General features: G+C 49.5%; 1 protein-coding gene across 5 annotated transcripts in view; it reads right to left on the reverse strand.

Annotated features, from left to right (window-relative positions):
* Positions 1-15,694, reverse strand: part of Mbp (myelin basic protein) — a 105,838-nt gene that overhangs the window by 46,290 nt on the left and 43,854 nt on the right. The window lies entirely within an intron of this gene.

Genomic DNA, 15,694 nt, shown 5'->3' on the forward strand with positions numbered 1-15,694 from the left:
AGGGGGGAGAGACAGGAGAAAGAGCAGAGAGAAAAAGGAGGGAGAGAAAGGAGACAGAGGAGGAGAGGAGGAAGGAGAGGAGAGGAGAGAGAGAAAGAGAGAGAGAGGCGAGAGGAATGAGGGGGGAGAGAGGAAGGAGGGAGGAAGGGGGGAGAGACAGGAGAAAGAGCAGACAGAAAAAGGAGGGAGAGAGAAAGGAGACAGAGGAGGAGAGGAGGAAGGAGAGGAGAGAGAGAGAAAGAGAGAGAGAGGAAAAAAGAGAGAGGAGAGAGGAAGGAGGGGGAGAGAGAGGAGGAAGAATGGAGAGAGAGAGAGAGAGAGAGAGAGAGAGAGAGAGAGAGAGAGAGAAGAGAGGAGAGATCTAACATAAAGAGAAAGAGAAGCCCCTAGCCCACCAGAGAGCCTTGAGACTGGACATGGTGGTCACTCTGTGGGCTTCTCTATGGCTTTTGCTATGTACATATCTAGTATCCCCACCAGTGTCCAGATCACTGGGAGGAGCAGGATGCTGGTGCCTCTTCCTGCCTTTCATCCAAGGGTTGCCTTCTAGAAACTGTGATCTTGTATCCCAAAGGCTCCGGTACTGACCGTTGGGGTACCTGGCCTTCACTGGATGGCGACGGGGTAGCGGCAATTGAATCAGCAGGATTGGCCTCCCTGCTTACTTTCTACGGAACGGAACAGAGGGGTACTCAACCATCCAACTTCTTAAAACAGCCATACTATTTTGTACATAGCCAGGGAGCGTTTTTTTTTTTTTTTTTTTTTTTTTTTTTTTTTTTTTTTTTTTTTTTTTTTTTGTAAATATGACAGAAACAGAAAGGATCTGAACTCTCAAGGAATGTGGGCTCATAACATAAAACAAAATGGAGGTCTCTAGGACGGTGCATTTCTGAGTTATTTTTAGGTCACTCTGGGGACAGTAGCAGATCTGTGTGCAGCACTTACTGTGCCTGGATACCACAGGGACAATGGTGTCAAATGTCTGGCACAGCACAGCCATCAGGCCCCTTACAATGCCTGCCTTTCAGTGTTCACGAGCCACCATCAAGGGAGTGCCCCATGGTACCATCTCTGTGCCAGCTGGTGTTAGCCCCTGCTGGGCTTTCAGGGTAAAAATAGTCCCTTCAAGTGAGAGCAGAGTTGGTGCAAGTTTTGAAAACCTTTGGGCAATAGGACAGGTCTTTTCCAGATTAGAAAGCCAGGCAATTATTGGGATACTGAGAGAGTGGTAAGAAAACTGGCCTCAGGCAAGGCTGGTCTGATCTTTTTCTGCTGAAGTCCCAGGTGCAGACTGTGTCCATGCAAGAAGGTGTGTGTGTGTGTGTGTGTGTGTGTGTGTGTGTGTGTCGGTGTATATGTGTATGTGGTGTGTGCATGTGTGTGTGTGTCGGTGTACATGTGTATGTGGTGTGTGTGTGTACCTATGTGTGTAAGTGCTTTTGTCTTTGCATTCCTGGACATCATTCTGCAAACACTTCTTTGCTTTTGAGATAGGGTCTCCCACTGGACCGGCTGCTCATGGATTCTGCTAGGTTGTCTGGTCAGCAAGTCCTAGGGATTCACCGGTTTCCACCTTTCAGGCTTGAGCCACCATTCCTGGCTTTTTCTGTGGGTGCTGAGATCTGTACTCAGGTCCTCGGATGCTAGTGTAGCAGGTACCTTCCCCGTTGAGTCACCTCCCTTGTCCTGGAACGCATCCTAACTGCTAACAGGTTTTGTTTGATCTTCTGTTAGACATTCCGAGGCAACTTCCCCATCATTCCCATTCATCTACCATTCTATGGGCAAATGGAAACCATCCGCAATCTTCGGCAAATGGAAGTAAAGACACCTTAACTTCCACACCCCAGTGATGCTTGCAAGGAGCCATTTTCATTGTGTGTGAGCCTCGAATAAGTTGATAGCCATACAGGAAATGAACACAGGTAGAGAGATTCAATGTCTCTAGGCTATGGAGATGAATCCACTTGAGAGCTTTCCACCACTGAAGTCGGACTGGCTGCCACAATTCTTTCTGTGGTATTTTCTGGTGTTATCAGAAACATCAGATGCTACCTCCTGTGTGCCTGTGTCTCTCTCCCGGGGCCAGGTCACTGTGGCAGTGAACGTTGTGATGAGGATTGCTCATTTCTTGTCTTGCTTTCACAACACCTATACTAAAATAAGACTATGCCTCCCTCTCCCTGGTGGCTTGGCAGCGAGTCCAGAGCCCAGGCTGGGGCGGTGTTGTGACAGCTCCGGTCAGTGTCATGATTCTAATGCAGGACTCCCGTGGGCCAGAAAAATTCCTTCTCCTTGAATCTCTGCACATGCCCAGAAGCATGGTACAGGAGCAACTAGGAAGTGGCTTACTGGGGATAAGGCTCTCATCTTGAGGATGCTCTGTGCATTGGAACGGATCAGGTTATTGCCCTGTGTGCTTGGTGGCATGGCTCAGTGTGCTGCCTGACATTGATCTCTGTAGGTATTAGTTTATTCCAAGCTTCTCAGGAGGTCCCAGAACAGACTGAGAACAGTGTGTAGAACAGCCTGGAGCGTGTGCACATCCACAGATTACCACAGGCACCCAGGCAGGGACATCACACAGCAGCTCTGCGTGGCCCCATTAGAACTTGTCTCAGCACCTCTCCCGGACTATTTTCTGACCGACTCCTTCACTGGGCCTGGGTCTCTGCCCACACGTGAGCCTGCATTCCATATGCTCAGCTCTGCTGCTCGTCTTTCCTGCCTCGAGGCCTGCAATGCCGTTCTCTCCGTGATGTGAGTCCCTTCTGCTGCCACCCACCACACCATCTGTGTGCGGTCCCCTGGGCCGACACATTCAGAGACAGTGCCATTGTCATTTCTGACCTCTTGCCGAGAGCTCCTCTGAGGAAGTCTGCTCCACAAGCCCGACAACTGCAGTAGGGTAGAGTGCCTACAGCTGCGGCCCCTCCCAGGCTTCCTCCTTTGCCTTTGCCTGGCTCTTGGAACAACTTCTTGGTTGTTTGGCTGCCCTGATTCTTCACACAGGGGTCCCTGCTCTGAGTTCCTGCCAGGAGAGTCACGGACCTGACTATGGGGTCAGTCTGCACTAGCTCACAGTGATGACCGGAGACCAGATTCCTAAAACAGTGTTCCAGAGACTTTAACCATCACCCTGGTGCACCCTGAATGCCTGGAGCTCACCTAAGCCAGCAAGGTCTGCATGCAGAAACTTTATCTTCTGTGGGCCAGGCTGCCATATCTGAAGCTGCCATTTCTCTCTCCTCAGCATTCATTTGGGCCAAAGCCTGTGCAGGCTTCTGGAGGCAGAGTTCAACTGTGGAAGGCGCTCTCAGGACCCCTGTCATGTGGTCCCCTGTCATCTCCCCATCTCCCCACTGCTCACTCCCTGAGGATGGTTTCAGTTCGCAGCTGTGGGATTAGGGCAGGTCAGACCCTTCACACTGTGCTGTGGGACGGATGGGATGGTGGTGACATTCTTAGCCCCTGAATTTTAAATGCTGTTTCACAGTCTCTGGAACCCAGGCCCTCTCTTACTATGGACCATTCTTCCTTCCAGCTCAAGGAGAGGTTTCTGGATGATGCAGAACTGCTGGATCTAGCACAGGCTACTGGCTGAGACATCCATATGTAAACAGATAAGTGGAATCCCCTGACCTTTGGGAGACAGAAGACCTCTGACCTCAAGAAGCACCCTGGGGCTCCTTCAGCTGCCTGCCGCAGCTCCACACCCTTTGAGGAACTTCGGAAAATGGGGTTTAACAGCCACCTGATTGCAAAGGGCAGATAGGCAAGTAAAAGTGGGGATGAATCATTCCTGCCCCTCAGAGTTCAGCATGATAGGCAAACCTCACTGTCAGAGATCTGCCAGAGAGCCCAGAAAACCTGCACGAAGCCCCACAAGCAAGGCTCATGGGCGCATGACTCATGGCAGCCAGGGTGGAAACACAGCCAATGTCTCTGCACTCGTGGGTATCCAGCTGCAGAACAGGAAACTCTTCAGTCAAGCAAAGGAAGAGAGCATGGATGACCCCCAGGACAGCATCCCACCTGAAGACCACGGTCACGGAAGACCACACATGCGCACACCTTTTACCCAGTCGTGCAGAGCATGCAGATTTCCCAATGCAGAAGGCAGCTTCGAGCCTGCAGTGTCTGAAGCTGGGGCGGGGAGATGGACAGAGACTGTACATGGTTCAAGCACTCCCGTGGGGGAAATAGAGTGCTCTAAAAATAAGAGCGATTACGTTCCCATTCCACGGCGTTGTTGCTCCTGCTGACCATTTCAACAAGCAGGAAATAAATAAGAATGTGAAAGAGGATGCATGTCAACAGGGCCAACTTGAAGAACCACAGGCATCCTTAATAGTTTAAATATGCCCGAGACTCTGTATCCTTTGAACGTCCAGTGTGCCACGCACCCACCGCACAGTAAAGAGATCAGACTTCCGCATCTTCAGGAGAAAGTTCTGTGACCAGATTGCCACTGACCCCAAATTACACCTCATCAACAGTCATCAACTGAAAAGCTACAAACAGATTAGCGTTCTGAACTCTGGCTACTGGCCAGTCCTGGGAAGAGCCAGGCAGATGGGCGGCTTCAGGGAAAGCAAATGCTCTGTTGTCCCCCAGGCCTTCTGTTCTTTGATTTCGCTCCCTAAGGTACCTCCACCTTGAAGCCCTAAAAACCTGCTTGTTTCTACAGTAGTGCCCTGGGGGAGTTCTGAGGGTTACTCAGAGACTTCAAAACAGGAACGTTGTAACAGGAAGTGGTTAGATTCGTGATCAATCAAGGCGGCAGAGGTGGGAAGAATGGCTGGCTGGAAGAGGGAGAGCCCTAAAACCTGGCTAACAGATGGTTCCTGCCTTGTGGACATTGTCATCTCCGTTTTACAGCAATAAAACCAGAGGATTCTGGGGTCAGCAGTAAAACATCCAGTTTGTATTTATTCAGTGGAGCCAGAATCTGAAGCCAGGAGAAAGACAACCTCTGTGCGGGAGGAGCAGGGGAGGGGAATGATGGCTGCCGCAAACAAGCCATCCTAGACGTATCTGAAGGATGAATGCACTTGGTTTCAGAACAGTGAAAGGAAATCTTTCCTCAGCATATGATGAAGATGAAGCTGCCTGAGCAGCTCAGTTGCTGCATTCTTTCACCAGCCTCTATCACTTCACTAGAAAAGCCATTTGTGCTGTGTGTCCACCTGTGTGTGTGTCCCTATGGAAACCAGGGGGAAACTGGTCCTCAGTCTTTGAAACAGTCTTTCGCTGGCCTAGAGGTCACCAGTAGGCTGGCCTTGTTAGCCAGGGAGCCCCAGGGAGCCCCAGGGACCCACGTGTCTTTCCTTCCCCGACACTGAGATTACAAGTCTGTACCACTGTTTACAGCATGTGTTCTGGGGATGGCCCTGTGGGACCCATGCAAGTCCTTTGCCATCTTAGCCTTCTTCCAAGACCCCGGTTTCACTTTTACCCCCACTCTTACACAGTTAGTTGAAAGGTCCCTGAGGTGTTTCAAGAGAGTGAAGACGGGCCTCGGTGTTTTAAAGCAATACTCTGCCTCTTTGCAGATGCTCTGCTTGGACGAACGTGAGAGAGAACTGCGGCTGTACGTCTGTCCTTAGGGGTCACGGCTGCCAGTCCCATGCAGTTGACTTTGCGTTCACCACTGGGTAACTAGTAACCGCCCGAAACTCCCCAGTGAAGTCTGGGGATGCTCTGGAAACAGGTGCTGCTTAGTTTGGGGCTAGGAGTAAGTTCACCACTGCTGATGTTTTTCAAAGGGCAACAAACCAAACGGTAAATTTTGTAGGGATTTTCCGGGCATTCTGGGCAGCATCACTCTCACATCCTTGCATCTCTTGACTGCAAGAAGCTTCTGGCGCAACTATCCTGACCATCTCCTGCAAAATCCCCCAACTAGTGGATTACTGACTCACTGGGAAGCGGGACTAAAACACTCCTGCCCTGATCCTTCCCACATAGAAAGTTTCAAGATCCTTCTGCCGTTAGCTACTCATGAACCACAGGAGAGGAGCCACAGTGGAGCCTCCTCCCCAGTGCCACTATTGCAGCTGACCTTCCCAGGGCCAGTTAAAGGAAAATGTCAGTACGGACAAGTGACCTCTTTCCAGCATGGTCTCCAGGCCCTGAGCGCAAGTGTCGTGCTGACAGCCAGTGGGGCTGGAGGTGGGAGTGTGTGTCAGTGTGGGACCTGGACTCTCTTCAGGACGTCATCACTAATAGGATTTCCTTGGAGGGAAAAGCCATTATGGCTTTATTTTATTAAGACCATCATTTCAAACACCCCCAGGATCCTGGGAAGTGTTCCCCACTCTTGTTGTAGCAACAAAGCAGGTCTGGGAGGGGATCCCTGCTACATGCTTACATTGCCTACAGTATGCTTGGATCTGAATGAAGACGCCAGGAAAAATGAAGGCAACGTAAAGGTGTGTTCTGCTCATTTTGATGAATTTCAATGAAAAGTTTTTAGTTAGAAGAAAGCTTTCCAAAAGATAAACACAATCCCCCAAGCTAGGGAGAAAGATGGAGTCCTTCCTTAGTTGCATTCTAGTTGGTTTCCTGGCACCTGGACAGTGACTGTGAACAACCGTGGTCAGGGCAGAAGGAGCCACGCCACGGTCTATTCTGATTCTAGGGACCATAAGACACAGCAAGTTACTCAGGCTTCACTTGCTGGTAGAGACCCCAGCATCTCCAACTGTCCTTTCCATCCATCATAGTGGGCTCTGTAGAAACGGATGTCTGACAGTCTGCCTGCCACTGTGAACATCTGCCTGGCTCAGTTAACATCAAATAGTTAACAAGAGGTCACCTGCTGTGGTGCCCAGTCACCTTCTCAGCATATTTGAGTGAGACAGGATGTGCCATGGGTCATGCCAAGGCTGACTCAGTTGCTAAGTGATTGGAGCTGTCTCCAGGGTTCGTGTATAGGGCAGGAAGGTTGGGGGTAATAATTATCAACAGCTTTCCAAATATGCCACAATTTACCCAAAGCAGGATAGGTGATTTAAGAGAAACATGGGAGCTCCAGAGGGTAGGGTGATGGGCTCTGGGGTGAAACAGGAAGGAGGGAATGGGAGGGGAGCAAGGAACACTCTCCGAATCCCCAGATGGCAAGGCACAGGCTTTCCTTCTTGACACTTCATCTCTAACACGTGTACAATGTTGACATGGAAGTGCCCTTGAGAGAAGCGACACCTGCTTCCTTTTGGGAAACCAGGGACATCTTAGCCCTCATGCTGGGGGCGGCCTGCACACAGAGTGTTTGTACGGGGAAGTTAACCGGAAAAGCGCTCTCCCCTGCTTCACCAAGAAGGACCTTCCTGCACGTGCCAAGTCCACAGGAGACCTTAGGTCCTTAACAAATTCAGACAAGGGCGGGACAAAATGACGCTCCTTCACTGGCGGAGACACATGGGGGTGTTTTCCAATTGCGATCTGACCCAAGATGCTGAAGATACTCAAAGGGATCATGGTGGATACAAGATGTCTCCGATGGGCCCGTGACCAGGGAAGACTCTCGGCTTCCTGGGCTGCCTGCAGGGCACATTGCTCCCCAACTGGCCAAAGCCCATCACATCTGCTATTTGTGACTCGGGAGACTGTGTTCCCTCTTTGTTCTCACTATCTGCTCGCTGTCCTATTGTGGCTCTGCTGACCCTAAGTGACTCTGAGGCACTCCTAAGGTGGGGCTCTCCGGGAGCAGGCTGTCTGAGCCTTCCAGGCACCGGTAGCTATGGCTGTTCTGTGGGAGTCAGCCTGCTCGGAGCTCTCCTCCTCCTCCTCCTGCCAGAAATGCCATTGCTAGGCTACGGCTACCATAACCACCCTGTTCTGGGGAATTTCAGCACCCTGTGAGAAGTGCTTTAACAAATGGGGAAAGGGCAGCGTCCCTGGACACTTTCATGCAAACACTTCCTGTTCTACATGTGAGCTCCCACCACAGAGGCAGCTCACCCTTGGTGGAAGGGGTCCTACACACACACACATACACACACACCACACCACACACACACACCTCTATGCACAAGCTGCACACACGTACGTGCCCTTATGCACATGCCAAATACACATATACACTGGTGTGTACTCATCATACATGTACACACACCGTACATGTACACACCACACATGTACAAACAATAGCTCAGGCCCTAAGAAGTAGAGAATGGGGAATTTGGAGTCCTTCAGAGGTCTGCAGAAACTGTGCCCAAGGGAGGAGATGTCTGGGAGAGGAGGTGTCAGAGGACAGAGGGGAGCAGAAAGCAGAGGGTATAGCTGTGCCCTCCCATCATGCTCTCAGTATTGAAAAAGTTGTTCCTTAGCTGGGTACAGTGGCACACGCCTTTAATTCCAGCACTCGGGAAATAGGAGGAGGGCTGGTTTCTGTGAGTTTGAGGCCAGCCTGGTCTATATAGTGGGTTCCAGGATGCCCAGGGCTACAGAGAAATCTCATTAAAAAGACAAAAAACAAAACAAAAAACAAACCAAAACAACAGCAGAAGTAAAAAAAAACAAAAAAACAACCAAATAAACAACAACAACAACAACAAAAACAGAAAGCAAAAGCTGCCTGTAAGACCCATACCTTCTTCTGGGATTTAGTAGTGAACAGACGGACAAAAGCTTCCTATCTTCTATGGTCTCACCTTATATCAGGCAGGGACCAAGCAATAACTAAATACATTAGACAGTGACCACCTGGGGTGGGGGACAGCACCTACTCTCTGTGCCCTTCTTCTTGGTACCTTATATGGAGGAGGGACTGCCTGACACTTCTGGTCAGAGACCTGGAAGGAAGCGATGAATGCCATCTTGCTTGGTACTAGAGCCTCCAAGATGACCTGCCATCCCTTCTCTCTTTCTTCTGCCCTCCGAGCCAAAACACAAAAGCAGCTGGGGTTTTCAGTCTCTAAGATTTAGGAGTTCATATGACAGGTTGGTGTGGCTCAGTCATCTCAGTCCAAGACAGGTCACTGAGAAGGGAACACTGAGCAGAGACTTGCAGGGGGTCCGTCCCCTCACAGATGACAGAGAAAGTGTTAAGGAGTTCTTATACAGCGCCCTCTATGGGTGTGCTTACACGCATTCAGGCATGTGGACCCTTAGGCCACTTTTTGCAGCTTAGCTTCAAAGCAGGCCTGGCTACTGCTTGAACTGGAGGCACCCACATTGCCGAATGTAAAAGCTATAGAGTCGTGGAGATGTTTGAAAAAAAAGTCCAGGAGGACAGACAATGCGTGCCAGGGTCAGAATCTCCATGGGAGGTCCCCTGAAAGCACAAGCCACAAAAATGTGAGGGTGAACTGAAAGACACAAAGGAGACCCCAGGAAGTCAGAGGTGCCCAGAAGGATGGCGAGTCTTCTGAGAAAGAGCACAGGCAATAAACCCAGGAGAGAGGCCAGTGGGGCTGCAACTGGCAAGGACATAGGGGTGGGGGTGCCCACACCCATCAGTCACGTGGCTGCTGGGCACAGTTCACTTGTCCTGTTGAGACTGCACTTCTAACCTGGGAAGTGGAGCTGGGACGGGAGCACTGACTAGATACTGAGAGAAGAATTCTGGCTCTTGCCTCATGGATATCTGTATTCAGAAGCAGGAGCCATGTTTGCTCATCACTTGCCCTGTGTGCGCCGCTGGGTTCCCATGCTGCTGTGGCCTGACCCTTCCTTGCTATTTCCTAGTGCTTCTTTTTGTAATGGGGATGGGGAGTGGGGTGGGATTTAATTGAGCTATTTAAGAACAGAAGAAATATTATCATCTAAGGGATTAAATTGTGAACGAGCCTTACATCAACTGAAGTCACTGGAGGGCAAAGGTCATGGGAATCTCTTAAAAGATTAAAGTCCGGGTCACAAGCTCAAAGGGCTATAGGGCTGAGCAGGTCACTCTGATGAGACCTGGGATACCAGGCAAATGCAGTTACATCAGAAACCAGCTATTTCCTAGTATCTAATGATTCCAGAGAGACTGGGATTCTACACTCTCAAATGTGACCACATAGGAGAACAAGCGTTTTTTAAACTGGTACTAATCAGGAACACCAGAGCCATGTAAAATGTCAGTGGTAAAAAAGGTCAGCACACAAAGTTGAACAAGAGATAGTTCTGTCAGGTGGTTGGAGTAAACTCTAACCCTTCAATTAATTTAAAGTCCTTAATTTTAATTCATGAAGCAAGTATATATATATATATATATATATATATATATGAATAAAATAAATACAATAGTATTTTTTATTTTAGAATGAAAATCCTAGATCTAGGGTACACATTCACTCAGGTCCTGGGAAGTTCTGGGCAAGACCATTCTGCCACCAAGACTCCACTTAGTTAAAATAGCACTTGCTCAAAAGCAAGAGCTCAGCTAGGACAGGTGAAGGCCACACCCATGCAAGAAGAAAGGCTTCGAACCTGCACATGCGGCTCGATTGGTCCTCGCTAAGCAGGGAAATTAAGTAGCTATGTGAAGTAAGCCGGCGTGGGGTGTGGGGCCGTGCTGGGGACTCCATCTTAGAAATGAGTGTGGAAGAATAGCCCGGCTCTGTCAGCTGGACAGGAGAGACTTCTCACCTCCCGTCCCGCCCTTTCAGCGAGAGCTCTGGGTGAGGAATGGTCCCTCTCTTCCCAGCAGGCTTTGCGAAGCCTTTCTGGCTTCTGCGCATGTTCTCGTTGAGGTGGTCTCGACAACAGAATGCCGGCCTGATACATGAAAAGCAGCAACAGCAAAAACCACCTTTGCTTTGCATGTGTCAAGCTGGGTTAAAACGTCCCCTTCCACTCTCCCCTGACCCCCTTGGCTCCACCCTAGAATATTGCAGGCACATCCGAAGTGCTCAAAGGGGACTTAACGGCTGGTGTGGTATATGTAGATGGATCTGGACTCGCGTCACACTGAGACAGAGCTACAGCATTGCAAGCCTCATTCACAGCATTCTTCATAAATGACATTTTTGCTAGGACATTCTGGGTATCGGTGACAAATGAGGAACTAGCACCAAAAGTTGTTTTAGTTCATCCTGGCTTGTGAACCACCCACAAAGGGCCCTTATTCCTAGTTACGGTTGATGGAGATCAGCAGAAACGTTAACGAACCCGTAACTGGCATAAACATGGCTGACCCTTAGGTTTGTCTGTGAGCAGAGTCTTACTGCCTCGACCTCCTGAGTACTGGGGTTACAGGGTGTTCCAAAGCATCCAGATCGTCTACCTGTTCTCTCACTGACCCCCTCAGAGTTGGGATGGAAAGGGGCCGCTCTTTAACAGAGGAAAACAGAAACACCTGGGTAGAGTGTGAGCCATCAGTGAGTCAGATGAAGCCTCTTTGTCCCCTACTATCTCTAGATGACATTCTCTTATCCTCTTCCTGAAACTCATCATCCATTCCTAGTAGGGCAGGGAGATCAGAGGGTTTCAGCTTCTGGGAGCACTGACTACCGACCTTTGGGTTTTTCCCAGCGTGGGGACCTGCATCCCTGTGCCATGAGACACCCATCCATGCCCTCACTCAGCAAGGTCCAGTTCTGTCTGTGAGTCAGATCAGCTCTGTTGACTGAAGACAAAGGCTTTGGCTGGCGGTTATCTCAACAAAGAAACCACTTGACATGACATTTGGTGGACAGTGTCCACCATGTAACTGTCATCTCTGATAAAAATCTAAGTGGGAGAATTCTCAGGCTTCATTCCACACAACTTGGCATCATTGAAAATATGTAAAACTGTAATTATAAGAATAATACGACTGAATGGTACATCCCAGGAGGATGAAACTGGGGAATTAAAGTGAGTTCTTGGGTAATAGAATAAGATCTTATCTCAAAAACCAAATAAATGAGGCTAGAAAGATGGTTCAGTGGTTAGCAACAATTGCTGCTCTTGTAGAAGACCTGAGTTTGCTTCCCAGCGCTCACATAGCGGCTCACAACCGTCCATAACTCCAGTTCCAGCAGAGCTTAGGTCCTCTGACCTCCTCAGGCACCAGGCATGTGCATGGTACAAATACACACATACACACAAACACCCAGATGCCTAAAATAAATAAAACCAAAAGTCATTAAAAACCTAAATGAATACATCCTGCCTGGGCACACGAGGACAGTTCACTGTTTACAGGGTGTGCTGACCTCACCTCACATCTGAGGAATCTAAGAAGCAAAGGGGTAAAATTCACACAGCTCTGCCATATCCTGTCTGACACAAGGCATCCGACTGCCCGTGCAGGTGGCCAAATCTCACCCATAGCGGGGACACTGTCACAGCAGTTATGTTACCATAGCTGCATCTTCACGTGACCTAGACTTCAGAGTCTTTGGTTGCCTGTTGCATCCTATGCGCCGCCTGACTGCAGACTGATTCAGGCTACAGGAAGCAGACAGGTGCATGTAAGCATCTCTCACAAATATGGTTTCTTTCAACACTGAACCCAGGCTGGTCCATCTCCATCATTTGAGGATTTGCCCTCAGCTGTGCTTATCTCTAAGGACAGCAGTGGAAGGAAGGTGTGACCCTACGATTAAGCTATCCTTGCCCACACCACCTGTCAAGCTTGGGCAGCTTGGGCACATGCCAGGTGGTGCCTCAGCCCGGGACAGTCTAAAAGGAACCAGTCACTCCTGCAGAGCCGTGGCGCCCTCTCCTGGTAGCTGCTATACATTGCTAGAGTAAACTCTGGAGGTTGGAACTGCTCCTCCGGGGGAGGGCCTGTCCAGTAGCAGCCCCGTAATACACACATACAGACAAACACCCAGACACCTAAAATAAATAAAACAAAAAATCATTAAAAACCTAAATGAACATATTGAGAGCTCTGTAAGGAAGCAGGTGGGGCATGCTGTCTTCCTTCTCCATGGCCTCCAAATGACAGGATGGTATGTGACGTGTGTGTGGGTGTGTGGCTCAATAAAGTTTACAAACCGGCCTGTTGAAAAATAGCCTGGTTCCTCAAATTGGGGACAACATGGTTCCCTAGGCTACTGTGCCCTGCAGCACTTCCTTCCTCCTGGGTAGCCAGGCAACCAGGCCCGAGTGTAACCACAATGCTGTCAGAGGAAGGGGCAGAGAGAGTTAGTGCTGTGCCTGCTGGGATACTCCCTTGAGACCAAAGCAATCTCCCGGTGGTACATTACCAGTTAGCATAAAGTCTCAGACTCACGCACTACTGCTTAACCAAGGATTGCCTCTGGCCTGGAAAAGCCGCAGAGGAAATGCCTGGATTCAGTTGACTGACTTACTGTGGGACTTAGAGCCATCAGGTGTAGCATGCGTGCCTCGTCAACCCTGCCTGTGAACTTCTTTACAGTATCCAGTTCATCCCGTCCAGGAGTTCTTTCTTAATGGAAATAGTACCCCCTACCATGATGTCCAGTATCCTAAATATGTGTCCTGCAATAATGTGTTGCTAGAGGAGACAGGTTTTATTATATTCTACATTTTTTTAACTTGTCCTTCTGATGCAAAAAATGAAATGATCTCTGAGAGCATGCAGATGCCCTTAGCAGGGCTGCTGTCGACTTGATGTTCATAAAATACAAGAGATGTCAAGGGAGCTTGCTTTCCTGAGCCTACAGGACAGCTAGGGAAGTCCTTATGAAGTGGAGGGGGCTGGATTCACTGGGAACCACGTCTGTGCTACCAGCAGCTTATAAAGATTTCTCCTATAAGGAATGGCTCAATTGGTCACAGTCAATACTAAGTCCGATAACCTGAATTAGATTCTTGGGACACACATGTCAGAAAAGAGAATCAACTTCCAAAAGTTGCCCTCCTGTGACCTCTATCAGGACACACACACACACACCACAACAAAAACAATTACTTCAAACAAACAGACAAAAAAACCCAGTCAAGGTCATTTGAGCTTTCCTCTCCCATCTGCCATTTTTCGTTTGTCCTGGAACTTCTGCGGCTGCCAGAGAAGGGCCAGGAGGCAAGGTTACTGAGCTCCAGGGCAGAGGCTCAGCAGCTCACTCAGGACTGCTGAGTGCCCAGGGTTCACAAGCCCTCCCAGCCGGCTTGACTCAGTGCTGTGAATCTAGGACGTCCGCAGGCAGAGTTCCTCAGCCAGGACCAGAATGAGCCTGCATGCGTGAGGGTGACTCAGGTCCTGCTGCAGCCTGCAGTGCCAGAGCTGTGAACTGTCTTCACGTCACAGGCGCGAGCGCATTCCTGGCCCAGGTCCTGGGAGCACCTGATTTATTGTGGAGAGACCTGCAACTTCTGCATTGCCATTGGCTTCATCTTCCAGCCAGGAAGCTGTCTCCTGGGACACTTACAGCTTCAGGAACCAGAGCATTTACATAAGTCACGGAGGGGACTCACAAGGCCTTTTATGTGATATAGTTCATGTGTTACACACATTTTCCACATAATGGTAAAGTCAGGGTTCCTATGATCACAAATGAACTAAAAAAGCAATTAACTAGACGTAGGAGCACAGCTCAGTGGTAAAGCACTCACCTAGCATGTATCAACTCCTGAACTCCACCCCAGGACAGTAAAACACCCCAACTAATACTCAAGATGACACTTGCCTAAACAGTATGTAAACCCAGGATGTGCATACATTGCCTTTTCTTTGGTGCCTCTGATAAGCGTCTGTGAGCCTTAGTTCTGAGTCCACACTTGGAAAACATAAGCAAGAAACCATGGTTTCTACCCAGTGTCTACCACACAGGCAGACTCTGTGCCCTGTACCATGCCTTGTCCTGAATACTTTAAATTGTGCACCTTGCTGTCATATACTGCCTTCTACTCTTACTTCTGACCAGGCCCCAGGAGCTACTAAAATATGAACACCCCACTTTCTAAAGACAGAAACGAAAAATTCCAAGAAGATTCCTGTGGAAATGGACACAGCCAAGAAAATTGTAGAACCTCTCCCCTGCTGGCCCCCCCTCCCCTGCTGGCCCCCACCTCCCCTGCTGGCCTCCACCTGCCCCGCATCCTTCACAGCCACAGTTTTCAGTCTTACGGTCACACTGTTTCCAGAGGATTTTCAACCACAGGTGTTCTCTCAAGAAGGAAAAGCAGAGAAGGAATAAATTTTGAAGAAACCAAGTTAACCAAAATGAACAATAACAAAACCCCAGGGTAGATGGCACTGCCCCGTGGGAGAGGTATGAAGAAAGGCCTTTGCATAAGTAAGGCGAGGCCAGGTTAGGGAGTGTCCAAGGGTGGCTGGCCTTGAGGGACTGAGACCTAGGCTTTGCGACTCGGGTTATGTTTCCTGCAGTGGCAGAACCTGGCTGCTGCTTCCTCTTGGGACAGTGGGCTCTTACCACTCTCAACCACACTTGTCTTCTCCTATCTCCCTAAGGGAAAGAAAGAAGCCACCAGTGCCCCTGAGAACAGGCCAACTGTGGGAGCCCATGTTGGAGAAAAGTCATGGAAAAGATAGCTCAACCACATTCCACAAAAATCAGATGAGGGTGTTTGTTCCTCTGAGAAGTAGGAAGGAAGAGAAAACCCGCATGCAGGACAGTGTGTATTCATGAGGCAACAGGAAGGTAGCATTTTGTAGACCACAGTTATTCCCAACAACAGCCAAGTCACCGTGTGCAGCCAGCCCAAGGACAGCAGTGCCCGACTTTGGCAAGCTTACTTCCTCCTCAGCATTGTTATGACATTGTGGGGCCTGCTGATGGCAAGAGACTGACAGAGAGAGAGAGAGACAGAGAGAGAGAGA

Source organism: Chionomys nivalis, chromosome 14 (genome assembly GCF_950005125.1).
Source record: "Chionomys nivalis chromosome 14, mChiNiv1.1, whole genome shotgun sequence".
NCBI classification, from domain to species: Eukaryota; Metazoa; Chordata; class Mammalia; order Rodentia; family Cricetidae; genus Chionomys; species Chionomys nivalis.